This window comes from Salmo salar, chromosome 05 (genome assembly GCF_965601325.2).
Source record: "Salmo salar chromosome 05, fSalSal1, whole genome shotgun sequence".
Classification (NCBI taxonomy): domain Eukaryota; kingdom Metazoa; phylum Chordata; class Actinopteri; order Salmoniformes; family Salmonidae; genus Salmo; species Salmo salar.
This window is the reverse complement of record NC_138295.1, coordinates 10,912,370-10,940,032: the sequence shown is the minus strand read 5'-3', so window position 1 is coordinate 10,940,032 and position 27,663 is coordinate 10,912,370. Positions and strand designations below refer to the sequence as shown.

The 27,663-nt window shown below is 42.3% G+C and overlaps 1 protein-coding gene and 1 pseudogene across 2 annotated transcripts in view; one reads left to right on the top strand and one right to left on the bottom strand.

Annotated features, from left to right (window-relative positions):
* LOC106604216 (glutamate receptor 3) overlaps positions 1 to 27,663 on the bottom strand; it is a 334,651-nt gene that overhangs the window by 209,358 nt on the left and 97,630 nt on the right. The window lies entirely within an intron of this gene.
* Positions 56 to 27,663, top strand: LOC145879476 (uncharacterized; annotated as a pseudogene).

The window sequence follows — 27,663 nt, the reverse complement described above, 5'->3', positions numbered from 1 at the left end:
GTGCCATCAAAGCAGATGGCACCAGGGCAGTCTGAGATCAGTCCCATCAAAGCAGATGGCACCAGGGCTGTCTGTGTTAAAAGCAGAGCTGCTGTCTGAGATCAAGCTGTAAGTGAGATCGGCTCCACGTTGCTTCCTGCCTGTGTGACAGACGCCATGCTAACTGCTTCATAGCCTGTGTGATAGATGTCACGCTTCTTGCTTCCTGCCTGTGTGACAGACGTCACCTTACTTCCTTCCTGCCTGTGTGACAGACGTCACGTTACTTGCTTCATAACCTGTGTGACAGACGTCACGCTACTTGCTTCCTGCCTGTGTGACAGACATCACACTATTTCCTTCCTGCCTGTGTGACAGACGTCACGCTACTTGCTTCCTGCCTGTGTGACAGACATCACGCTACTTCCTTCCTGCCTGTGTGACAGACGTCACGCTTCTTGCTTCCTGCCTGTGTGACAGACATCACGCTACTTCCTTCCTGCCTGTGTGACAGACGTCACGCTACTTCCTTCCTGCCTGTGTGACAGACGTCACGCTACTTCCTTCCTGCCTGTGTTTTTACAGACGTCATCCCAAATGGCACCATGTTCCCAACATGGTGCACTAGTTTAGTAGGCTTCTATTTGGGACACAGACACAATTTTCATCCCTCACAAGTCCTTACTGGTCCGTCATCTCTGGTCCCGTGTCTTGAAAAACACACATGTCCGCACTCATGACAACACTTTAGCCAATGATAGCCAATTCACAGGTGCCTGTTGGAGGTATTTCAAGCTGAGGAAGGAGGTTACGAATCCCCATTGGTTACGTCTGCAGACAGACAGTCTTCTTCCTACCTCTGTAACCAGATCTTAACAAGATGATGTTCGAAGCATCACCCATAATGACTTAATTAACCTCGACTGGATCGGTGTCCAGAAATCGGGACAGTTGATACTCAATATGCAATATTTGACAAGGTTGGCGTTGTAAACAACAACCAATTTTCAGTGACATAGACATGTCTTAATCTAACTGCAGGTTCCATTTTACAGTAGCTATTAAAGCAAAAAAAATACCATGCTATTGTTTGAGGATAGTGCACAACAACAAAACCCTTTATCAAAGCAACTGTTTTGATACATTCACCTTTGACAGGTAAATAATGTATTTACAGTCAGTAATCTTGCTCTGATTTGTAATCCTGAGGGTCCCAGAGATAAAATGTAGCATAGATTTGTTCGATAAAATCAATTTTGATGTCCTAACACGATCCATGTTGTATAAAGCGTTATGCATGAATTCCGACTCTTTCAACTTCCAATAAAACAATTTATGAAATCTAATCTTCAACACTTTGATTAACTCGGTCAAATTTGGTTTCTGTGCAATCATCAGACACTCTAGAAGGCAACCAAACATGTTTCATCATTCTACATTACCTATTGGCTACACAGCACGTCAATTAGCCTGTGAAGGTCAGCCAACATTACTCACCAATGAGAGGAGCAGTGTTCACTTGATTGACAGTGTCTTGGTCCAATGACCACCTATCATTTTGAAACATAGCAAGCTAGATAGCCAATGAGCTGGGCTTTACAGTAGTGTATGAATGCCCTTTGTATGATAAAAATCTATCAAGCTAGACCTGTGCAAAACCGTGTCCAATCTCAAGGGGAAAGAAAACAGGACGAAAGGTAGTTTACATTACGCAGCGGTTCGTTCTCTTCTACAAACTTTTCTCAAAACTGAAAAAGTAAAACATGGCTACTAAGAGTGGAAAACTCCAAGTATACAAATTTGGATGAGATTATTGCAGAAATTGACCTCGAGAGTGACACAGAACTAACTCTGAGTGAGCACAGTTTAGATTCCAGGGCGGAAGAAGGAAAATATCCACTTTTAGATTAGTAAGTAAAATGTGTTTTTGCTTCTCATGCTAATGCAGTTGTTTAAATGGTTGCATATTCATTTGAGATATTTGTATATGATTTCTAGCTCATTTGCTACTTAGCTAGCTATATACACTGCTCCAAAAAAATAAAGGGAACACTTAAACAACACAATGTAACTCCAAGTCAATCACACTTCTGTGAAATCAAACTGTCCACTTAGGAAGCAACACTGATTGACAATAAATTTCACATGCTGTTGTGCAAATGGAATAGACAACAGGTGGAAATTATAGGCAATTAGCAAGACACCCCCAATAAAGGAGTGGTTCTGCAGGTGGGGACCACAGACCACTTCTCAGTTCCTATGCTTCCTGGCTGATGTTTTGGTCACTTTTGAATGCTGGCGGTGCTTTCACTCTAGTGGTAGCATGAGACGGAGTCTACAACCCACACAAGTGGCTCAGGTAGTGCAGCTCATCCAGGATGGCACATCAATGCGAGCTGTGTCAAGAAGGTTTGCTGTGTCTGTCAGCGTAGTGTCCAGAGCATGGAGGCGCTACCAGGCGACAGGCCAGTACATCAGGAAACGTGGAGGAGGCCGTAGGAGGGCAACAACCCAGCAGCAGGACCGCTACCTCCGCCTTTGTGCAAGGAGGAGCAGGAGAAGCACTGCCAGAGCCCTGCAAAATAACCTCCAGCAGGCCACAAATGTGCATGTGTCTGCTCAAACGGTCAGAAACAGACTCCATGAGGGTGGTATGAGGGCCTGACGTCCACAGGTGGGGGTTGTGCTTACAGTCCAACACCGTGCAGGACGTTTGGCATTTGCCAGAGAACACCAAGATTTCCATTGGCGCCCTGTGCTCTTCACAGATGAAAGCAGGTTCACACTGAGCACGTGACAGACGTGACAGAGTCTTGAGACGCCGTGGCGAACGTTCTGCTGCCTGCAACATCCTCCAGCATGACCGGTTTGGTGGTGGGTCAGTCATGGTGTGGGGTAGCATTTCTTTGGGGGGCCGCACAGCCCTCCATGTGCTCACCAGAGGTAGCCTGACTGCAATTAGGTACCGAGATGAGATCCTCAGACCCCTTGTGAGACCATATGCTGGTGCGGTTGGCCCTGGGTTCCTCCTAATGCAAGACAATGCTAGACCTCATGTGGCTGGAGTGTGTCAGCAGTTCCTGCAAGAGGAAGGCATTGATGCTATGGACTGGCCCGCCCGTTCCCCAGACCTGAATCCAATTGAGCACATCTGGGACATCATGTCTCGCTCCATCCACCAACGCCACGTTGCACCACAGACTGTCCAGGAGTTGGCGGATGCTTTAGTCCAGGTCTGGGAGGAGATCCCTCAGGAGACCATCCGCCACCTCATCAGGAGCATGCCCAGGCGTTGTAGGGAGGTCATACAGGCACGTGGAGGCCACACACACTACTGAGCCTCATTTTGACTTGTTTTAAGGACATTACATCAAAGTTGGATCAGCCTGTAGTGTGGTTTTCCACTTTAATTTTGAGTGTGACTCCAAATCCAGACCTCCATGGGTTGATAAATTGGATTTCCATTGATTATTTTTGTTTGATTTTGTTGTCAGCACATTCAACTATGTAAAGAAAAAAGTATTTAATAAGATTATTTCTTTCATTCAGATCTAGGATGTGTTGTTTAAGTGTTCCCTTTATTTTTTTGAGCAGTATATATATGTACAGTTGAAGTCAGAAGTTTACATACACCTTAGCCAAATACATTTAAACTCAGTTTTTCACAACTTCTGACATTTAATCCTAGTAAAGATTCCCTGTCTTAGGTCAGTTAGGATCACCACTTTATTTTACGAATGTGAAATGTCAGAATAATAGTACAGAGAATGATTTATTTCAGCTTTTATTTCTTTCATCAAATTCCCAGTGGGTCAGAAGTTTATTTACACTCAATTAGTATTAGGTAGCATTGCCTTTAAATTGTTTAACTTGGGTCAAATATTTCGGGTAGCATTCTACAAGCTTCCCACAATAAGTTGGGTGAATTTTGGCCCATTCCTCCTGACAGAGCTGGTGTAACTGAGTCAGGTTTGCAGGCCTCCTTGCTCGCACACGCTTTTTCAGTTCTGCCCACAAAGTTTCTATAGGATTGATGTCAGGGCTTCGTGATGGCCACTCCAACACCTTGACTTTCTTGTCCTTAAGCCATTTTGCCACAACTTTGGAAATATGCTTGGGGTCATTATCCATTTGGAAGACCCATTTGCGACCAAGCTTTAACTTCCTGACTGATGTCTTGAGATGTTGCTTCAATATATCCACCAAATTTTCCTCCTCATGATGCCATCTATTTTGGTGTTCTTCAGCTTGCAAGCCCCCCCTTTTTTCCTCCAAACATAACGATGGTCATTATGGCCAAATAGTTATATTTTTGTTTCATAAGACCAGAGGACATTTCTCCAAAAAGTACAATCTTTGTCCCTATGTGCAGTTGGAAACCGTAGTTTGGCTTTTTAATGGCGGTTTTGGAGCAGTGGATTCTTCCTTGCTGAGCGGCCTTTCAGGTTATGTCGATATATGACTCGTTTTACTGTGGACATAGATACTTTTGTACCTGTTTCCTCCAGCATCTTCACACAGTCCTTTGCTGTTTGTTGATTTGCACTTTTCGCACCAAAGTACGTTCATTTCTAGGAGACAGAACGTGTCTCCTTCCTGAGATGTATGATGGCTGCGTGGTCTCACGGTGTTTATACTTGCGTACTATTGTTTGTATAAATGGACGTGGTACCTTCAGGCGTTTGGAAATTGCTCCCAAGGATGAACCAGACTTGTGGAGGTCTTGTCACGACTCCTACCGTAGGTAGCTCCCCCTCCTGTTCGGGTGGCGCTCGGCGGTCGTCGTCGCCGGCCTACTAGCTGCCACTGATTTCCTTTTCCCCCTTTTTGTTGATTGTGTGCACCTGTTTTTGGTTTGGGCTGATTAGCTGGGCTATTTTAGCCAGGAGGCCCGCCTGCTCTGTGTGCGGGATTGTTTGGTACTGTATTGCTTGTGTATGCGCGCTCATTTGTATTTTTGAAGTGCGAGTGCGTTCGTTGCGCCGACCTGTTTTTGTCCCATGTGTTTGGGCACGTTGGTTTTGGTGTGCGCTCTAGTTCGCTGTTGGGGCGGCTTGTGTTTTGCCGTTGTGTGTTAAATAAATTAACACTACTCTGCATTCTCTGCCTCCTGCTCCTGACTCTGCACCCACTACGCCCTAGCGTTACAGGTCTACACTTTTTTTTCCTGAGGTCTTGGCTGATTTCTTTTGATTTTCCCATGATGTCAAGCAAAGAGCCACTGAGTTTGAAGGTAGGCCTTGAAATACATCCACATGTACACCTCCAATTGACTCAAATGATGACAATTAGCCTATCAGAAGCTTCTAAAGCCATGACATCATTTTCTGGAATTTTCCAAGCTGTTTAAAGGCACAGTCAACTTAGTGTATGTAAACTTCTGATCCCCTGGAATTGTTATACAGTGAATTATAAGTGAAATAATCTGTCTGTAAACAATTGTTGGAAAAATTACTCGTGTCATGCACAAAGTAGATGTCCTAACCGACTTGCCAAAACTATAGTTTGTTAACAAGAAATTGGTGGAGTGGTTGACAAACGAGTTTTAACCTGTTGGGGCTACAGGTTAGCAATGAACCCCGAGCCGGGATTGCTAACAAGGCTGGAAATTCAAAACATCAAAAATCTAATAATTTCAATTTCTCAAACAATCAACTATTTTACACAATTTAAATGATAAACATCTCCTTAATCTAACCACATTGTTCGATTTTCAAAGAGGCTTTACGGCAAAAGCATAAAGTTAGATTATGTTAGGACAGTACATAGCCACAAAAGTACAAACATCCATTTTCAATTCAAGGTCAGGCGTCACCAAAAGCAGAAACCAGCTTGAATTATGCACTAACTTTTGTCAATCTCCATCAGACGACACTCCTAGGACATTATGTTATACAATACATGCATTTTTTGTTCCATCAAGTTCATATTTATATCCAAAAACAGCATTTTACAGTAGCGTGAAATTCAGATTTTTTTCTTCTCTGAAATGCTTCTGGTGAACATAACAAAATTACTATTCGAAAACATTGGTAAATTATAATATTGTCATTCAAAGAATAATATATTATCATCTCGTAATTGCTACCGAATGGCCAGATCTCAAAATAACTTTACTGGGAAATCACATTTTGCAATAAACGGGGTGCTATGCTAAGAACAACAGGCTATGCTATACAGTTAGCATCATCTAAAATCGATAATAACATTGTAAATACCCCCTTACCTTTGATTATCTCCATCAGAAGGCAGGATCCCAGGTCCGGAAGGCATTCCAGGTCCGGAACAAATGTGGTTTCTTTTGACAAAGTTCATAATTTATGTCCAAATAACACCAAGTACTTAGCGTTCATTATGCTCCCACAAAACGTGGTTGGGGGGCTGGTAAAATCACGCCGAAAAGCTAAAAAAACCTAGTAAATAATCTATTTATGTTCGTTCAAACATGTCAAATGTTGTTTAGCATTAATCTTTTGGTCCATTTTTAACGTTAAACATCACTAATATTTTCACACAACCTATCCTATGTCTAGATAAAAAATGATGACAAACTCACGTTTCTCAGATTTATGCGCAGGTGCAAAAAAATGAAGTGATGACATGTCAACTTCCTTGGATTCTAATTTGCTCTCTGTTTATCATAGACGCTTCAAACAACTTTATAAAGATCGTTGACATCTAGTGGAAGCCGTAGGTGTTGCGAAATGAATCCTTTCTCACTATGGTATCTATAAAACAATGACACTAAATAGTACAGTCACAAAATTCACATTTTTTTGGATCTATTTTTCACAGGTTTTTGCCTGCAATATGAGTTTGTTTATACTTACAGACACCATTCAAACTGTTTTAGAAAATTCAGAGTGTTTTCTATCCGAATGTGTTAATAATATGCATATCCTAGCTTCTGAGTTGGTGTAGGAGGCAGTTAAAAATGGGCACATATTTTTTTCAAAATGTCTCAATACTGCCCCCGAGCCCCACTCCAACCTAAGTGTATGTAAACTTCCGACTTCAACTTTATTTCATTATAGTGATTGTGTTCCCCAAACTCTATTTATATATATGTTTATAGATATGTGTTGTGTATTTGAGGTATTGATGCAGGGCTCAGCCCCTGCTAAAATAAAGTTTAAATCAAATAAGTAATAGTAAACTTGTGTGTTTTTAATCCTCAATAGTGGTAGAGATGAACCCAAAGAGACCGCATTCAAGTCCTCCATCCCCCACTCATTCAAACATAGGAAGTGCTTCCTCCAGTCTGACCCCTGCTGCTGTCTCTGGCTCCACACCCACCTCCACCTTGCCATCTAAAGGTGTGAAGAGACCAGCCCAGAAGCGGAGGCCAGTCTCAGCGTTCCACAGAGGGGTCATAATAGTTTGTAGGCCTGCAGACGTTTTCGTCAGAACACCGCTTTTTGGGATGTCTCATGATCTGACAAACACTGCTCTAGCTCTGCCACCTTTCACCGCAGATGTGAAAAGGCGACATCAGTGGATGCGGTGGATTGAGACACAGCCCATGCAAAAAAACAGATATCGCTAGCTTAAATAGACTGATTTGTCATATGTTAATTAGATTTCCGTGTGGGCGTGGATATTGAAGGCTAAGAGATAAACAGACAAATCACACACATGCAATATGCTCATTTTCTGCTGTGGCATACACTTCATTAGGCTACCACTGTACTGCCCTGTAACTGTCTGCAATGGATTCTCACCTTATTGGAAAATGATCAAAAAGTTAAAAGACTGTGGTTCAGGATTGAGGGAAGAAATACTGTGGTCTGACAATTTGTAAATGTTCAAACTCTGGTAAATAAGGAGACCGAATGGCCTGATGGACTGTAACCCCTTCTGAGCTCTGTCCATTGTCCTGAAATTACACCAGAAACGCCCTGTGGACTGTAACCCCTTCTGAGCTCTGTCCAGGGTCCTGAAATGACACCAGAAACGCCCTGTGGACTGTAACCCCTTCTGAGCTCTGTCCAGGGTCCTGAAATGAAACCAGAAACGCCCTGTGGACTGTAACCCCTTCTGAGCTCTGTCCAGGGTCCTGAAACGTCCTGGATTGAAACCACCAAGATAACGGAGTTGACTTTTAAAAGTATACGAGGTAGGATACAGACAGAGCTGTGATGTTAATGTTTTTTTTTACAAAAAAGAGAAAGAGAAAGCACTACCATCAGTCTTACTGGAATTTGATTTCATATTACAGTTCAGCAAGGATCCATCTTAAACTAAAGAAAGCAGAGTGGCTGATGTTCAATCTTAATGATAGTTACTGTTGGGGCCTTTTGAAAATCTCTTTCCAAATTACCCGAGGGCAATAAGTATCATCTAATCCTCTGATGTCAACTAAGCCTAAATAAACCCCTATTAGTGCCTGGTGAGTGTTTTCCTTTGGGCGCAGCGTAATGCTCAGATGATGAGGGAGATCCCTGAGAAGAATGTGTGTTGACATGATCGAAACCCAGAGTATGTGTCCATCTGTCTGTCTGTCTGTCCGTCTCTCTCTCTCTCTCTCTCTCTCTCTCTCTCTCTCTCTCTCTCTCTCTCTCTCTCGATATGGTGTCATGATGATCTTGTGCAACTTTGGTATTTCATTCACCTTGTCTGTGATCCAAATGGAAGTCTATTCCCTACTTAGTGCACTACTTTTGACCAGGGCCTATAGGGAATAGGTTGCATATTGGGACAAAGCCCATGGTTCAGTCAACTGACTGACCTATTCAGATTCAGAACAGCAGAGCTGCAGGGCTGAGACCAAAACGTCTGTGGCCTATATCTGTGTATAGAGCTAATAGAGTCTTTCTTTAGAACTCTGTGCCCATTGGCAGAATGATCAAGCTTCAGTGGCTCTCTCTCCTCTCCATTTAGGCTGAAGAACCATTCTGAGTTGAGAAGAGAAGTAGCCGAGCTAACCGACAAGCCAAAACCTTTGATATACTGGCGTCTTCAGCCAAGAGCTGTTATAACCTAATCACACACACAGCTGATATGAAATCAAACAGAAATGCTGTGTGAGGAGGGCAAATCTTTAAAAGTGCATGAATACAGATTGTTAGAGAGATGGAGGGCCTTTTCCATGGCTTTTAACGTACACAGCCCACAGACTACTAGAGCTGTCAGCTGTATTACACACACACACACACACACACACACACACACACACACACACACACACACCACACACACACACACACACACACACACACACACACACACACACACACACACACACACACACACACACGATTTGTTCCATCAGCAGCATCATGAGTGATGAGGGGAAGAGTGCCATCTATGTCTTCCAGGGTCAGTGCTACATTTCATTTCAGTTTCTAATCCCTTCATAAAACTATTTTAATTTTGGGATTATATGCATAATGCTGAAAATATAAATGTACAGAAAAGTCCTCCACTAGGTCTCAAGAAGGTAAGTTCAGACAGAGTAATGACAGAGGCCAACCACTGCTTTTCCTCACTATCCGTAGGACATTACCCAATGCCGTTTACACTGCCGCTACAGAACGTTAAGCAGTCATGACACTACAAATCACTGCAAGGTAAAAGCAAAGCCAAACACAAGCCTAGTATATAATGTTGATATGTCATGACATCCTCTCCTCATGTTCCACTCCATGAAACAACCTGGGGTGTGTAAACAGACTGATTTGTCGTAATCTACAGTAGAATGCCATTGAAAATGTAGGCTATAACCTAACCAGTATGGGAAACATTCTATAGGCTACATTCTATAGGCTACATTCTATCCAGTATAGGCTACATTATATCCAGTATAGGCTACATTATATCCAGAATAGGCTACATTCTATAGGCTACATTCTATCCAGTATAGGCTACATTATATCCAGTATAGGCTACATTCTATAGGCTACATTCTATCCAGTATAGGCTACATTATATCCAGTATAGGCTACATTATATCCTGTATAGGCTACATTATATCCAGTATAGGCTACATTATATCCAGTATAGGCTACATTATATCCTGTATAGGCTACATTATATCCTGTATAGGCTGCATTCTATCCAGTATAGGCTACATTATATCCTGTATAGGCTACATTATATCCGGTATAGGCTACATTATATCCAGTATAGGCTACATTCTATAGGCTACATTATATCCTGTATAGGCTACATTATATCCAGTATAGGCTACATTCTATAGGCTACATTATATCCTGTATAGGCTACATTCTATCCTGTATAGGCTACATTATATCCTGTATAGGCTACATTATATCCTGTATAGTCTACATTATATCCAGTATAGGCTACATTCTACCCAGTATAGGCTACATTCTACCCTGTATAGGCTACATTATATCCAGTATAGGCTACATTCTATCCAGTATAGGCTACATTATATCCTGTATAGGCTACATTCTATCCTGTATAGGCTACATTATATCCTGTATAGGCTACATTATATCCAGTATAGGCTACATTATATCCAGTATAGGCTACATTCTATCCAGTATGGGCTACATTATATCCTGTATAGGCTACATTATTTATTTAATTTTATTTATTTATTTATTTCACCTTTATTTAACCAGGTAGGCAAGTTGAGAACAAGTTCTCATTTACAATTGCGACCTGGCCAAGATAAAGCAAAGCAGTTCGACAACATACAAAAACACAGAGTTACACATGGAGTAAAACAACATACAATCAATGATACAGTAGAAAAAAAATAAGACTATATACAATGTGAGCAAATGATGTGAGATAAGGGAGGTAAAGGCAAAAAAGGCCATGGTGGCAGAGTAAATAAAGTATAGCAAGTAAAACACTGGAATGGTAGATTTGTAATTTTAAGAAAGTTCAAAGTTAAAATATAAATAATATGGTGCAAAGAAGCAAAATAAATAAAATAAATAAATACAGTAGGGGAAGGGGTAGTAGTTTGGGCTAAATTATAGATGGGATATGTACAGGTGCAGTGATCTGGGAGCTGCTCTGATAGCTGGTGCTTAAAGCTAGTGAGGGAGATAAGTGTTTCCAGTTTCAGAGATTTTTGTAGTTCGTTCCAGTCATTGGCAGCAGAGAAATGGAAGGAGAGACGACCAAAGGAGGAGTTGGCTTTAGGGGTGACCAGAGAGATATACCTGCTGGAGCGCGTGCTACAGGTGGGTGCTGCTATGGTGACCAGTGAGCGGAGATAAGGGGGGACTTTACTTAACAGGGTCTTGTAGATGACCTGGAGCCAGTGAGTTTGGCGAAGATTATGAAGCGAAGGCCAGCCAACGAGAGCGTACAGGTCGCAGTGGTGGGTAGTATATGGGGCTTTGGTGACAAAACGGATGGCACTGTGATAGACTGCATCCAGCTTGTATATATTATATCCAGTATAGGCTACATTCTACCCAGTATAGGCTACATTATATAGGCTACATTATATCCAGTATAGGCTACATTATATCCAGAATAGGCTACATTATATCCAGTATAGGCTACATTATACCCTGTATAGGCTACATTATATCCAGTATAGGCTACATTCTATAGGCTACATTATATCCAGTATAGGCTACATTATATCCTGTATAGGCTACATTATACCCTGTATAGGCTACATTCTACCCTGTATAGGCTACATTATATCCAGTATAGGCTACATTATATCCAGTATAGGCTACATTATATCCAGTATAGGCTACATTATATCCAGTATAGGCTACATTATATCCGGTATAGGCTACATTATATCCTGTATAGGCTACATTATATCTGGTATAGGCTACATTATATCTGGTATAGGCTACATTATATCCTGTATAGGCTACATTATATCCAGTATAGGCTACATTCTATCCTGTATAGGCTACATTCTATCCAGTATAGGCTACATTCTATCCAGTATAGGCTACATTCTATCCAGTATAGGCTACATTCTATAGGCTACATTCTATCCAGCATAGGCTACATTCTATAGGCTACATTATATCCAGTATAGGCTACATTATGTCCTGTATAGGCTACATTATATCCAGTATAGGCTACATTATATCCAGTATAGGCTACATTCTATCCAGTATAGGCTACATTATATCCTGTATAGGCTACATTATATCCAGTATAGGCTACATTACATCCTGTATAGGCTACATTCTACCCTGTATAGGCTACATTCTATCCAGTATAGGCTACATTCTATCCAGTATAGGCTACATTCTATCCAGTATAGGCTACATTCTATCCAGTATAGGCTACATTCTACCCTGTATAGGCTACATTCTATCCAGTATAGGCTACATTATATCCAGTATAGGCTACATTCTATCCAGTATAGGCTACATTCTATCCTGTATAGGCTACATTATATCCAGTATAGGCTACATTATATCCAGTATAGGCTACATTCTATCCAGTATAGGCTACATTATATCCAGTATAGGCTACATTATATCCTGTATAGGCTACATTCTACCCTGTATAGGCTACATTCTATCCAGTATAGGCTACATTATATCCAGTATAGGCTACATTATATCCTTTATAGGCTACATTCTACCCAGTATAGGCTACATTATATCCAGTATAGGCTACATTATATCCAGTATAGGCTACATTATATCCAGTTTAGGCTACATTATATCCAGTATAGGCTACATTATATCCAGTATAGGCTACATTATATCCTGTATAGGCTACATTCTATTGGGACATGTTGTGACATCAAGGAAACGACCTGTACAGAGGCAGCCAGGGGCTGTTTATCTGCTGTAATGGTATGATGAAGAAAGATTACTCTTCCTCCTTTCCCTATACTCCTAGCTAGCTGTAATGTCATGGTTCCTGGAGCTAGCAGTAGGTGGGAGGTAAATGGCTCTAATCCTATCCCTTCACTTAGTAGCAGCCGTTAAGAGATGGTGCTTATTGCTACCCTAGATGATTCCCGTATCACATTTTCAAATTAGTGTGCGTGCGTGCCTGTGTGCATGTGTGGGTGTGTTTGTGTGTGCTTATTGCTAGGCTAGATGATTATCATATTAACATTGACATTCATGGTATGTTTAGATTTTAATCAAATTTTATTTTATTTATTTCACCTTAACCAGGTAGGCTAGTTGAGAACAAGTTCTCATTTGCAACTGCGACCTGGCCAAGATAAAGCGTAGCAATTCGACACATACAACAACACAGAGTTACACATGGAATAAACAAAACATACAGTCAATAATACAGTAGAACAAAAGAAAACAAAAAGTCTATATACAGTGAGTGCAAATGAGGTAAGTTAAGGCAATAAATAGGCCATGGTGGTGAAGTAATTACAATATAGCAAGTAAACACTGGAATGGTAGATGTGCAGAAGATAAATGTGCAAGTAGAGATACTGGGGTGCAAAGGAGCGAAATAAATAAATAAATACAGTATGGGGATGAGGTAGGTAGATAGAGGAGGCTTAGTTAAAGTATAAAGGGGGGTTACAGTCAGGGATTAGTTAATGTAAAGGGGGGGTACAGTCAGGGATTAGTTAATGTAAAGGGGGGGTACAGTCAGGGATTAGTTAATGTAAAGAGGGGGTACAGTCAGGGATTAGTTAATGTAAAGAGGGGGTACAGTCAGGGATTAGTTAATGTAAAGGGGGGGTACAGTCAGGGATTAGTTAATGTAAAGGAGGGGTACAGTCAGGGATTAGTTAATGTAAAGGGGGGGGGGGGGTACAGTCAGGGATTAGTTCAAGTATAAAGGGGGGTTACAGTCAGGGCTTAGTTAATGTAATAGGGGGGTTACAGTCAGGGATTAGTTCATGTAAAGGGGGGTACAGTCAGGGCTTAGTTCATGTAAAGGGGGGTTACAGTCAGGGATTAGTTAAAGTATAAAGGGGGTTACAGTCAGGGATTAGTTAAAGTATAAAGGGGGTTACAGTCAGGGATTAGTTAAACTATAAAGGGGGGGTACACTCAGAGATTAGTTAAACTATAAAGGGGGGGTACACTCAGGGATTAGTTAAACTATAAAGGAGGAGTACACTCAGGGATTAGTTCACGTATAAGTGGGGTTAAAGTCAGGGATTAGTTAAAGGGCAATCCAATTCTTTTCACCACTATTTTCATCATATCCAGCACAACACCAGGATCTACATAGGTGAAAACAGCTCCTTTCTACATTTTGTAGAAATAAATAGGAATAAAACAAATTCTACCCGATGACATCATCAAAAGTCAAAACATTGATTTCAAATACTAATATACTGAATCCAAATATAAACAAAACATGTAAAGTGTTGGTCCCATGTTTCATTAGCTGAAATAAAAGATCCCCGAAATGTTTCATATGCAAGAAAAGCTTATTTATCTTATATCCCTGTTAGTGAACATTTCGCCTTTGCCAAGATAACCCATCCACCTGACAGGTGTGGCATATCAAGAAGCTGACAGCATGATCATTACACAGGTGCACCTTGTGCTGGGGACAATAAAAGGCCACTCTAAAATGTGCAGTTTTGTCACACAACACAATACCACAAATGTCTCAAGTTTTGAGGGAGCGTGCAATTGGCATGCTGACTGCAGGAATGTCCACCAGAGTTGTTGCCAGATAATTTAATGTTAATTTCTCTACTATAAGCCGCCTCCAACGTTGTTTTAGAGAACTTGGGAGTACGCCCAACCGGCCTCACAACTGCAGACCATGTGTATGTTGTCATGAGGGCAAGCAGTTTGTTGATGTCAACGTTGTGAACAGAGTGCCCCATGGTGGCGGTGGGGTTATGGTATGGGCAGGCATAAACTACGGACAATGAACACAATTGCATTTTGTCAATGGCAATTTAAATGCACATAGATACCGTGACGAGATCCTGAGGCCCATTGTTGTGCCATTCATCTGCCTCCATCACCTCATGTTTCAGAATGATAATGCACGTCCCCATGTCACAAGGATCTGTACACAATTCCTGAAAACTGAAAATGTCCCAGTTCCATGGCCTGCATAATCACCAGTCCTGTCACTAATTGAGCATGTTTGGGATGCTCTGGATCGATGTGTATGACAGCATTTTCCAGTTCCAGCCAATATTTAGCAACTTCGCACAGCCATTGAAGAGGAGTGGGACAACATTCCACAGGCTACAATTAACAGCCTGATCAACTCTATGCGAAAGAGATGTGTTGAGCTGCATAAGGCAAATGGTGGTCACACCAGATACTGACTGGTTTTCTGATCCACTACAAGAAACTCATGGCAGGTTTTTTAGGAAGATCACTGTTGTTTTGACTTTTAATCAAAACCTTGTTATGTCACAGAGAAGCATTTTTTAAAGACCTTTCTTCTTATTCTTTTTAACCACAGATCATAAAAAACTGTTTTCACATCTGTCGACACTGCTATGGTGCTGGAGACAATGCAAATGATGTTTAAAAGTGGCAGAATTGCCCTTTAATGTATAAAGGGGGGTTACAGTGAGGACTTAGTTAGTGTATAAGGGGTGTTACTGGGGTTTGGAATGTATTGCTGAAAGTGAGATTCAATTCACTTTATTTGTCAAATGTAAACAAGGTCCAACCCAAATGTCACTTACATTTTATTCCAACCCCTTCTAAACCAGAATCTATCTATATTGAGCTGTCAACATCGAAAATTATAACAGGGGAAATCGGATAAATAAACAAGACAGATGGGGACAGAGAGAGAGAGAAGGACACAGAGAGAGAAGACAACAGAGAGGGAGAGCGGGACAAAGAGATAGCGTCAACAGCAACCTTGAGAAAATCCACTGCATTATAATTTGTTTTGCCAAATTACCGTAAGACAGACCACGTATTCACTCTGCACACCCTAATTGACAAATAAACAAAACAAAAAAAGGCCAAGCCTTGTCATGTTTTGTTGATTTAAAAAAAGCTTTTGACTCAATTTGGCATGAGGGTCTACTATACAAATGGATGGAAAGCGGAGTTAGGGTAAAAACATATGACATTATAAAATCCATGGACACAAACAACAAGTGTGAAGTTAAAATTGGCAAAAAACACACATATTTCTTTCCACAGGGCAGTGGGGTGAGACAGGGATGCAGCTTAAGCCCCACCCTTTTCAAAATATATATAAACGAATTGGCGATGGCACTAGAACAATCTGCAATACCCGCTTTAACTTACTAGAAACTGAAGTCAAATGTCTGCTGATTGCAGATGATCTGGTTCTTCTGTTCCCAACCAAGGAGGGCCTACAGCAGCACCTAGATCTTCTGCACAGATTCTGTCACACCTGAGCCCTGACAGTAAATCTCAGTCAGACACAAATAATTGTGTTCCAAAAAAGGTCCAGTTGCCAGGACCACAAATGTAAATTCCATCTAGACTCCTTTGCCCTAGCCTCTTACATCTAGACGTTCCGCTAGCGGAACACCTGCTCCAATATCCAATGATAGGCGTGGCGCAAATTACAAATTCCTCAAAAATCCCAGAACTTCCATTTTTCAAACATATGACTATTTTACACCATTTTAAAGACAAGACTCTCCTTTATCTAACCACACTGTCCGATTTCAAAAAGGCTTTACAGCGAAAGCAAAACATTAGATTATGTCAGCAGAGTACCCAGCCAGAAATAATCAAACACCCATTTTTCAAGCTAGCATATAATGTCACAAAAAACCAAACCACAGCTAAATGCAGCACTAACCTTTGATGATCTTCATCAGATGACACGCCTAGGACATTATGTTATACAATACATGCATGTTTTGTTCAATCAAGTTCATATTTATATCAAAAACCAGCTTTTTACATTAGCATGTGACGTTCAGAACTAGCATTCCCACCGAACACTTCCGGTGAATTTACAAAATTACTCACGATAAACGTTCACAAAAAACATAACAATTATTTTAAGAATTATAGATACAGAACTCCTTTATGCAATCGAGGTGTCCGATTTTACAATAGCTTTTCGGTGAAAGCACATTTTGCAATATTCTGAGTAGATAGCTCGCCATCACAGGCTAGCTATTTTGACACCCACCAAGTTTGACCCTCACCAAACTCAGATTTACTATAAGAAAAATTGGATTACCTTTGCTGTTCTTCGTCTGAATGCACTCCCGGGACTTCTACTTCAATAACAAATGTTGGTTTGGTTCCAAATAATCCATAGTTATATCCAAATAGCGGCGTTTTGTTGTGCGTTCAAGACACTATCCGAAGGGTGACGGTTTACGCCCGACGCGTTTCGTGGCAAAAAAATTCAAAATATTCCATTACCGTACTTCGAAGCATTTCAACCGCTGTTTAAAATCAATTTTTTATGCGATTTTTCTCGTAAAAAAGTGCTAATATTCCGACCGGGAAACCCTGTTTTCGTTCAAAGACGAAAAAATAAAAACATTGTGTCGCCTCGTGCACGCGCCTCAGTCTCATTGTTCTCAGATCGACCACTATCCAAATGCGCTACTGTTTTTCAGCCTGGGCCTGCAAAGGCATAATTCAGCGTTTTGCCGCCTTCTGAGAGCCTATGGGAGCCGTAGGAAGTGTCACGTTACAGCAGAGATCCTCAGTTTTCAATAAAGAGAGTGTAGAAGGCCAAGAAATGGTCAGAGAGGGCACTTCCTGTAAGGAATCTTCTCAGGTTTTGGCCTGCCAAATGAGTTCTGTTATACTCACAGACACCATTCAAACAGTTTTAGAAACTTTGGAGTGTTTTCTATCCAAAGCTAATAATTATATGCATATTCTAGTTTCTGGGCAGGAGTAATAATCAGATTAAATCGGGTACGTTTTTTATCCGGCTGTGAAAATACTGCCCCCTATCCATAACAGACTAGAGCACACAAAAAACGGTGATGGCCTAAAGATCAGTGCTTCAGGTAACTTCCACAAAGATGTGAACAATCTGTGAGATAAGGCAAGAAGGGCCTTCCACGCCATCAACGGAACATAAAATTTGACATTCCAATTAAGATCTGGCTAAAAATACTTGAATCATTTGTTGAACCCATTGCCAACTCACCAACCAATAAATTACAAAATGGGACAAACACCAAATTGAGACTCTGCATGCAGAATTGTGCAAAAATATCCTCCTTGTACTACGCAACGTGCCAAATAATGCATGCAGAGCAGATTTAGGCCTATACCCGTTAATTATAAAAATCCAGAAAGAGACGTTAAATTCTACAACCACCTAAACGGAAGCGATTCCCAAACCTTCCATAGTAAAGCCATTACCTACAGAGAGATGGACATTGGAGAAGAGTCCCGTAATTTAGCAAGCTGGTCCTGGTGCTCTGTTCATAAACACAAACAGACCCAACAGAGCCCCAGGACAGCAACACAATTTAGACCCAACCAAATCATGAGAAAACAAAAAATATTATTACTTGACACATTGGATAGAAATTACCAAAAAACAGAGCAAATAGAATGCTATTTGGCCCTAAACAGAGTACCTGACCACTGTGACTGACCCAAACTTAAAGAAAGCTTTGACTATGTACAGACTCAGTGAGCTTAGCCTTGCTATTGAGAAAGGCTGCTGTAGGCAGACCTGGCTCTTAAGAGAAGACAGGCTATGTGCGCACTGCCCACAAAATGAGGTGGAAACTGAGCTGCACTTCCTAACCTCCTGCCAAATGTATGACCATATTAGAGACACATATTTCCCTCAGATTACACAGATCCACAAAGAGTTTGAAAACAATCCCGATTTTGATAAACTCCCATATCTACTGGGTGAAATACCACAGTGTGCCATCACAGCAGCAAGATTTGTGACCTGTTGCCACAAGAAAAGGGCAACCAGTGAAGAACAAACACTATTGTAAATACAACCCATATTTATGTGTATTTATTTTCCCTTTTGTACTTTAACTATTTGCACATTGTTACAGCACTGTATATAGACATAATATGACATTTGAAATGTCTCAATTCATTTGGAACTTCTGTGAGTGTAATACAGTCTCAACGTCAACAGTGAACAGGCAACTCTGGGATGCTAGGCAGAGGTGAAAATAAAAAGCTGTAATAATAATTCCATAGCATATAGCACATAGCACATAGCATATAGAACAGAGTCCAGAGTCCAGAGTCCAGAGTCCAGAGTCCAGAGTCCAGAGTCCAGAGTCCAGAGTCCAGAGTCCAGAGTCCAGAGTCCAGAGTCCAGAGTCCAGAGTCCAGAGTACATAGCACATAGCACATAGCACATAGCACATAGCACAGAGTACAGTTCAATGAAACATATCAAAATTCATAGCTGTTTATGAACTCTCCAAAATTGACAATTTAATTCACACAGTAATATTAATTTTGTCGATTCAAGTTTCATCAGTCTTCACACCTCTCCTGGCGACAGTGACCTCAAAATGTCCGTGGGAAAGTCTCTTCCTAGAGATTACCACAGATAAGGTGGGTTTGACCCCCGTGGTAGCCCACAGATGGTCAGTCATTCAAACAATGCCATACATCGTGATTGAGTCATCACGCTGGGTCTTGGCGCCAGCTAGTCGCTAGACGTATCTTCATCACTGGCCTTCATCACCGTTCACGTTTGTTCACTCTCTCTATTTTTGACTGTGTGTGTGTGTGTGTTGTGGTGTGTGTGTGTGTGTGTGTGTGTGTGTGTGTGTGTGTGTGTGTGTGTGTGTGTGTGTGTGTGTGTGTGTGTGTGTGTGTGTGTGTGTGTGTGTGTGTGTGTGTGTGTGTGTGTGTGTGTGAAGTAAAACATGGTGGAAGCATTTGTGTAAAGTCTCAGCTGGGTGTAAGTCATTATTATGGCTGTGATAAACCACACCACAGAAACCAGGCATCACAGAGCCCAGCCATCAAGCTGTTATAGCTGCACTCTCTCTGATACCAGCATGGCTGCAACAGTGCTGGTGCTGGCAGGACGTTCTGTGAGGGCTCTGGCAATATGTTCCCCTCTTAGTTAGTGGAATATGGAGTATACTGCCTATTGAATTAATAGTCCAGCGTGGTGAGGAGAAATCCCAGAAGTCAATAAGCTTTACTGGCATGGCTAGTAAATAAACACACTGCAGTCTGTTTCTCTATCCCCCCTCTGTCTCTCTATCCTCCCTCTATCCCCCCTCTGTCTCTCTACCCCCCTCTATCCCTCTCTGTCTCTCTATCCCTCTCTGTCTCTCTATCCCCCCTCTGTCTCTCTATCCCCCCTCTGTCTCTCTATCCCCCCTCTGTCTCTCTATCCCCCTCTGTCTCTCTATCCCCCCTCTGTCTCTCTTTCCCCCCTCTGTCTCTCTATCCCCCTCTGTCTCTCTCCCCCCCTCTGTCTCTCTTTCCCCCCTCTGTCTCTCTTTCCCCCCTCTGTCTCTCTTTCCCCCCTCTGTCTCTCTATCCCCCTCTGTCTCTCTATCCCCCCTCTGTCTCTCTTTCCCCCCTCTGTCTCTCTTTCCCCCCTCTGTCTCTCTATCACCCCTCTGTCTCTCTATCCCCCCTCTGTCTCTCTTTCCCCCCTCTGTCTCTCTTTCCCCCCTCTGTCTCTCTTTCCCCCCTCTGTCTCTCTTTTCCCCCCTCTGTCTCTCTTTCCCCCCTCTGTCTCTCTATCCCCCCTCTGTCTCTCTATCCCCCCTCTGTCTCTCTATTCCCCCTTTGTCTCTCTTTCCCCCCTCTGTATCTCTCTATCTCTCTTTCCCCCTCCGTCTCTCTTTCCCCTCTATCTCTCTATCCCCGCTCCGTCTCTCTTTCCTCTTTGTCTCTCTTTCCCCCTCTGTCTCTCTTTCCCCCTCTGTCTTCCCCCCTCTGTCTCTCTTTCCCCCCTCTGTCTCTCTTTCCCCCCTCTATCTCTCTATCCCCCCTCTATCTCTCTATCCCCCCTCCGTCTCTCTTTCCCCTCTGTATCTCTCTTTCCCCCCTCTGTATCTCTCTATCCCCCCTCTGTATCTCTCTATCCCCCTCTGTCTCTCTATCCCCCCTCTGTCTCTCTATCCCCCCTCTGTATCTCTTTCCCCCTCTGTCTCTCTATCTCCCCCTCTGTCTCTCTTTCCCCCGTCTGTATCTCTTTCCCCCTCTGTCTCTCTATCCCCCCTCTGTCTCTCTATCCCCCCTCTGTCTCTCTTTCCCCCCTCTGTCTCTCTTTCCCCCCTCTGTCTCTCTTATCCCCCCTCTGTCTCTCTTCCCCCCTCTGTCTCTCTTTCCCCCCTCTGTCTCTCTGTCCCCCCTCTGTCTCTCTCCTCTCACTCTCTGTCTCTAATCTCTCTCTCTCCCTCCTCTGTATATCTCTCTTTCTCTCTAACCCCTATCTATCTTTCTCTGGAGACCAATCTATGTCTCTGACACATTCTAGAAGGAGCCCAGAGCTAGCGTAGCGAGGGACAGACTCTTTCCATTTCAAGTTAGAGCAGCCTTAAATTACTCAGTGCTGGAATCCTCTAAATGCTTCATTATTCACTCCCCCTTGTCTACAAACACAGTTTTCTGTTGTAAAGACAAGCCCAGAGAAATTACAATCAAATCTGGGGAAACATTCTCCTCCAGCATCCTAATCAAAGCTACCCGGTAAGAAAATAAGAGTTTAGGGGCACAGCAGGAAGCATTTCCTGTTAGAATATCAGAATGTTCCAGGAATAAAGAGAACCTATCTCTGAACAGCCAATTAGAGACATATTTGAGGAAAAAGAGAAAGGTTAACTTAAACTAGCTGCCTCTGTCAGTCTACACCTCCCTCTCTCTCTACTCCATTGGCAGAGGAGAGGAGAGATGGGCCTAAACATGTGTGGTCCACAAGCCTCTCTTGGCCGTGACAGTCCCCCCCCCCGTCACTCTGCCAACTGTGCCAGGCTGTGTTCATCCTGCCTATTAAAGGGGATGCTGATGAACAGGCTCTTCAGAGTGAATTATGGGGGTTTAATAGTTAGCCAGCGGGCCTATTCATCCAGATTAGACCCTTTAAGACTCCTTCAAATGAGGTGGGAGATGCCCAGCATCAGCCAAATTACAACCTATTCCCTATACAGTGCACTAAATAGGGATCCAATTGTGCTGCGTCCGATTACATCGCTAGATAAAGGTGATATTTTAGGAGTGGTGAATCTTGTCACTGCAACACATACACGTCACTATCAATACATTATACACAGATTGTAGACATTATTTTCCAAACAAAACCTGCCACTTATCTAAACACGGAGCAGAAATGTGCTGAAATCAATTTCAGGGTGTCAGAGATGTTAGCAGGCAGTGGAGGCAGGCATTTGAAGGGCGTGAGAGAGGGCGTGAGAGAGGTGGTCAGTCTACTGACTTAGAGAGCATGTGAGAAATGTATTACCAGCCATTACCACACTGAACAGGTCCATATGGGCCCGTGGCTGGTTCCACACAAACACAGGACACTATTGCAATACTGCTAGAAAGAGGCTTCCAACTATCATACTGTGCTTTTAGGACATTCTAGAATTCTTGAAATGGAAGCAGTTAAATTGAATGACAGATTGTAAATGTGAGATATTCTCTGATATGAAGAGGCTGTGTTCACAGTGGTATCGGTAATGTCTACAGATTATTAGCACCATGGCTCCACCACAAAACAATCTGGAGTGGAAAAACTCTGCATCGCAATCGTTATGACAAAACCCTGAGTGGATAATAAAACGAGGTAGTAGTGGAGATCGAGCTGCAGCCTCTCCTCTCCTCTCCTCTCCTCTACTCTCCTCTACTCTCCTCATTCAGCCATCTTTACTTGAATGAAAAGCTTTTAGTTTATAGAAGAAGAAGATTGTTGGATTTCCCCAGACCCAGACCCTGTTACTGCCATATAATATTGTGATGTTTTCCTTAACCAGCCTAATGTACTGTATGTGTCACAGCACACGCAAACTAAGTTCTAGGTAAAACACTGTTATTTATTGATGTCATTATTTCTAGCAGACCAACCAACGTTAATGTTACAACCCTTTGGTGGTAATGCACTGTTAGAGTTGGTGGCCAACCACAATTGTAAACTCCACAGAAGAAAGAAAAGGAACAATATTTCTTATTTAACTAGGCAGGTCAGTTAAGAACAAATTCTTATTTACAATGACGGCTTAACTGCCTTGTTCAAGGGCAGAATGACAGATTTTTACCTTGTCAGCTCGGGGATTCGATCTAGCAAGCTTTCAGTTACTGGCCCCAACGCTCTAATCACTAGACTACCTGCCGCCCCTCAGAGTTATACACCCTCAGAGTTAAACTATAGTGTACCATTAGAGGTTTAATATACACCCTCAGAGATAAACTATAGTGTACCATTAGAGGTTTAATATACACACTCAGAGTTAAACTATAGTGTACCATTAGAGGTTTAATATACACCCTCATAGTTAAACTATAGTGTACCATTAGAGGTTTAATATACACCCTCAGAGTTAAACTATAGTGTACCATTAAAGGTTTAATATACACCCTCAGAGTTAAACTATAGTGTACCATTATTCTCAGATAGCCTGGACCCCTCCCTGTGGGATTATTCTCAGATAGCCTGGACCCCTCCCTGTGGGATTGTTCTCGGATAGCCTGGACCCCTCCCTGTGGGATTATTCTCAGATAGCCTGGACCCCTCCCTGTGGGATTATTCTCAGATAGCCTGGACCCCTCCCTGTGGGATTATTCTCAGATTAACTGGACACCTCCCTGTGTCATTATTCTCGGATAGCCTGGATTCCTCCCTGTGTCTCACACCGCTTTCAGCCACCCAAATGGATACCAGCTCCTGGGCTCTCTGACAAATGTCACTTTTATTGCTCTCTCCCTCCAAATTGCCATTCACTAAATGGTGAATTTGGGGGATTTAGGTGATGTTTTTCAGTTTAAAACTGAAATGGGTTCGCTGGGGACAGAGACAGTCTCACAAATGTAGACAGATAGAGCGAGAGCACATGGGGAGAGTGGGAGAGGGCAAAAGGGGACAGAGATATATAAAAGACTGAGCACATGGGTAGAGAGGGAGAAGGAAAAGGGGGACACTGCGAAAGGGAGGGAGAGGACAGAGGGGCAAACTGAGAGGGAGAGAGATAGAGAGGACAGAGGGGGAAACCGAGAGAGAGGGAGAGGACCGAGTGGGAAACTGAGAGAGAGAGATAGAGAGGACGAGGGGACACACAGAGAGAGAGATAACAGAAGGACACACACACAGAGAGAGAGAGAGAGAGAGATAACAGAAGGACACACACACACACAGAGAGAGAGATAAAAGAGGGACACACATAGAGAGAGAGAGAGAGAGAGAGAGAGAGAGAGAGATAAAGAGGGGGACACCGAGAGAGAGAGAGAGAGAGAGAGAGAGAGAGAGACAGAGAGAGAGAGAGATAGAGAGGACAGAGGGGGAAACCGAGAGAGAGGGAGAGGACCGAGTGGGAAACTGAGAGGGAGAGAGAGAGAGAGAGAGATAGAGAGGACAGAGGGGGACACACAGAGAGAGAGAGAGAGATAGAGAGGACAGAGGGGGACACACAGAGAGAGAGAGAGAGAGAGAGATAACAGAGGGGGACACAGAGACACAGAGAGAGAGAGAGAGAGAGAGAGAGAGAGAGAGAGAGAGAGAGAGAGAGAGAGAGAGAGAGAGAGAGAGAGAGAGAGAGAGAGAGAGAGAGAGAGAGAGAGAGAGAGAGAGAGAGAGAGAGAGAGAGAGAGAGAGAGAGAGAGAGAGAGAGAGAGAGAGAGAGAGAGAGAGAGAGAGAGAGAGAGAGAGAGAGAGAGAGAGAGAGAGAGAGAGAGAGAGAGAGAGAGAGAGAGAGAGAGAGAGAGAGAGAGAGAGAGAGACACACACAGAGAGAGAGAGAGAGAGAGAGAGAGAGAGAGAGCAGAAGGACACACACACACACGAGAGAGAGAGAGAGAGATAACAGAAGGACACACACACACACAGAGAGAGAGATAAAGAGGGAGAGAGAGAGAGAGATAGAGAGGACAGAGGGGGACACCGAGAGAGAGGGAGAGCGCAAAGGGGGACAGAATGAAATGTAGAGAGTAATGAAGAGATAGAGTTAGAGAGAGAGCATGAGGAGGTGGAGAGAAAGGGAGAGTGAGAACGAAGACGTATATGTATACAGCACCAGTCAAAAGTTTTAGAACACCTACTCATTCAAGGGTTTTTCTTTATTTTTACTATTCTCTACATTGTAGGTGTCACGCCCTGGCCATAGAGAGGGTTTTATTCTCTATTTTGGTTAGGCCAGGGAGTGACTAGGGTGGGCATTCTATGTTCCTTTTTCTATGTTTTGGTATTTCTATGTTTTGGCTGGGTATGGTTCTCAATCAGGGTCAGCTGTCTATCGTTGTCTCTGATTGGGAACCATACTTAGGTAGCCTTTTCCCACAGGGTTGGTGTGGGTAGTTGTTTTCTGTTTGGTGTGTTCACCTGACAGAGCTGTTGCATTTTGTTCCACTTTGTTGTTTTGTTGCAGTGTTAAAGTTATTAATAAACATCATGAACACGTACCATGCTGCGCTTTGGTCTACTCCTTCTTCCAAAGACAACCGTTACAGTAGAATAATACTGAAGACATCAAAACTACGAGGTAACATATATGGAATCATGTAGTAACCAAAAAAGTGTTAAACAGGTAAAAAAATATTTTATTGCCTTGATGACAGCTTTGCACACTCTCGGCATTCTCTAAACCAGCTTCAGGAGGTAGTCACCGGGAATGCATTTCAATTAACAGGTGTGCCTTGTTAAAAGTTAATTTGTCGATTTTTTGTCCATCTTAATGCGTTTGAGCGAATTAGTTGTGTTGTGACAAAGTAGGGGTGGTATACAGAAGATAACCCTATTTGGTAAAAGACCAAGTCCATATTACGGCAAGAACATCTCAAATGTGCAAAGAGAAATGACAGTCCATCATTACTTTAACACATGAAGGTCAGTCAAACCGGAAAAGCACTACTAAAGGACACCAACAATAAGAAGAGACTTGCTTTGGGCCAAGAAACACAAGCAATGGACATTAGACCAGTGGAAATCTGTCCTTTGGTCTGATGAGTCCAAATTTTAGATTTTTGGTTCCAACCGCCGTGTCTTTGTGAGACGCAGAGTAGGTGAACGGACAGACTCTGCATGTGTGGTTCCCACCGTGAAGCATAGAGGTAGAGGACTGATAGTGTGTGGTGCTTTGCTGGTGACACAGTCAGTGATTTATTTAGAATTCAAGGCACACTTAACCTGTTAGGGCTAGGGGGCAGTATTGACACGGCTGGATAAAAAAACATACCCGATTTAATCTGGTTACCACTCCTACCCAGTAACTAGAATATGCATATACTTATTACATATGGATAGAAAACACCCTAAAATTTTCTAAAACTGTTTGAATGGTGTCTGTGAGTATAACAGAACTCATTTGGCAGGCAAAACCCTGAGACATTTTCTGACAGGAAGTGGATACCTGATGTGTTGTATTACCTTTAAACCTATCCCATTGAAAAACACAGGGGCTGAGGAATATTTTGGCACTTCCTATTGCTTCCACTAGATGTCACCAGCCGTAAACAAAGTGTTTTGAGTCTTCTGGAGGGAGATCTGACCGAACAAGAGCCATGGAACGATGATGGCCCATTAGACACCTGGCGCGCGAGTTCATGTTGGGTACCCTCGTTCCAATACGTTATAAAAGAGTATGCATTCGTCCACCTTGAATATTATTCATGTTCTGGTTAAAAAAGGCCCTAATGATTTATGCTATACAACGTTTGACATGTTTGAACGAACGTAAATATATTTTTCCCCTCGTTCATGACGAGAAGTCCGGCTGGCTTAGATCATGTGCTAACAAGACGGAGATTTTTGGACATAAATGATGAGCTTTTTTGAACAAAACTACATTCGTTATGGACCTGTGATACCTGGACGTGACATCTGATGAAGAGAATCAAAGGTAATGGATTATTTACATAGTATTTTCGATTTTAGATCTCCCCAACATGACGTCTAGTCTGTATCGCAACGCGTATTTTTCTGGGCGCAGTGCTCAGATTATTGCAAAGTGTGATTTCCCAGTAAGGTTATTTTTAAATCTGGCAAGTTGATTGCGTTCAAGAGATGTAAATCTATAATTCTTTAAATGACAATATAATATTTTACCAATGTTTTCTAATTTTAATTATTTAATTTGTGACGCTGACTTGACTGCCGGTTATTGGAGGGAAACGATTTTCCTCAACATCAATGCCATAGTAAAACGCTGTTTTTGGATATAAATATGAACTTGATAGAACTAAAAATGCATGCATTGTCTAACATAATGTCCTAGGAGTGTCATCTGATGGAGATTGTAAAAGGTTAGTGCATCATTTTAGCTGGTTTTATGGTTTTGGTGACCCTGTCTTTGAATTGACAAAACATTACACACAACTCTTGTAAATGTACTGTCCTAACATACTCTAAATTTATGCTTTCGCCGTAAAACCTTTTTGAAATCGTAAAACGTGGTTACATTAAGGAGATGTTTATCTTTCAAAGGGTGTAAAATAGTTGTATGTTTGAAAAATTTGAATTTTGACATTTATTTGGATTCAAATTTGCCGCTCTTGAAATGCACCTGCTGTTGATGGAGTGCACCACGGGTGGCACGCTAGCGTCCCACCTAGCCCATAGAGGTTAACCAGCATGGGTACCATAGCATTCTGCAGCGAAACACCATCCCATCTGGTTTGCGCTTTGTGAGACTATAAGTTGTGTTTCAACAGGACAAAACACCTCCAGGCTGTGTAA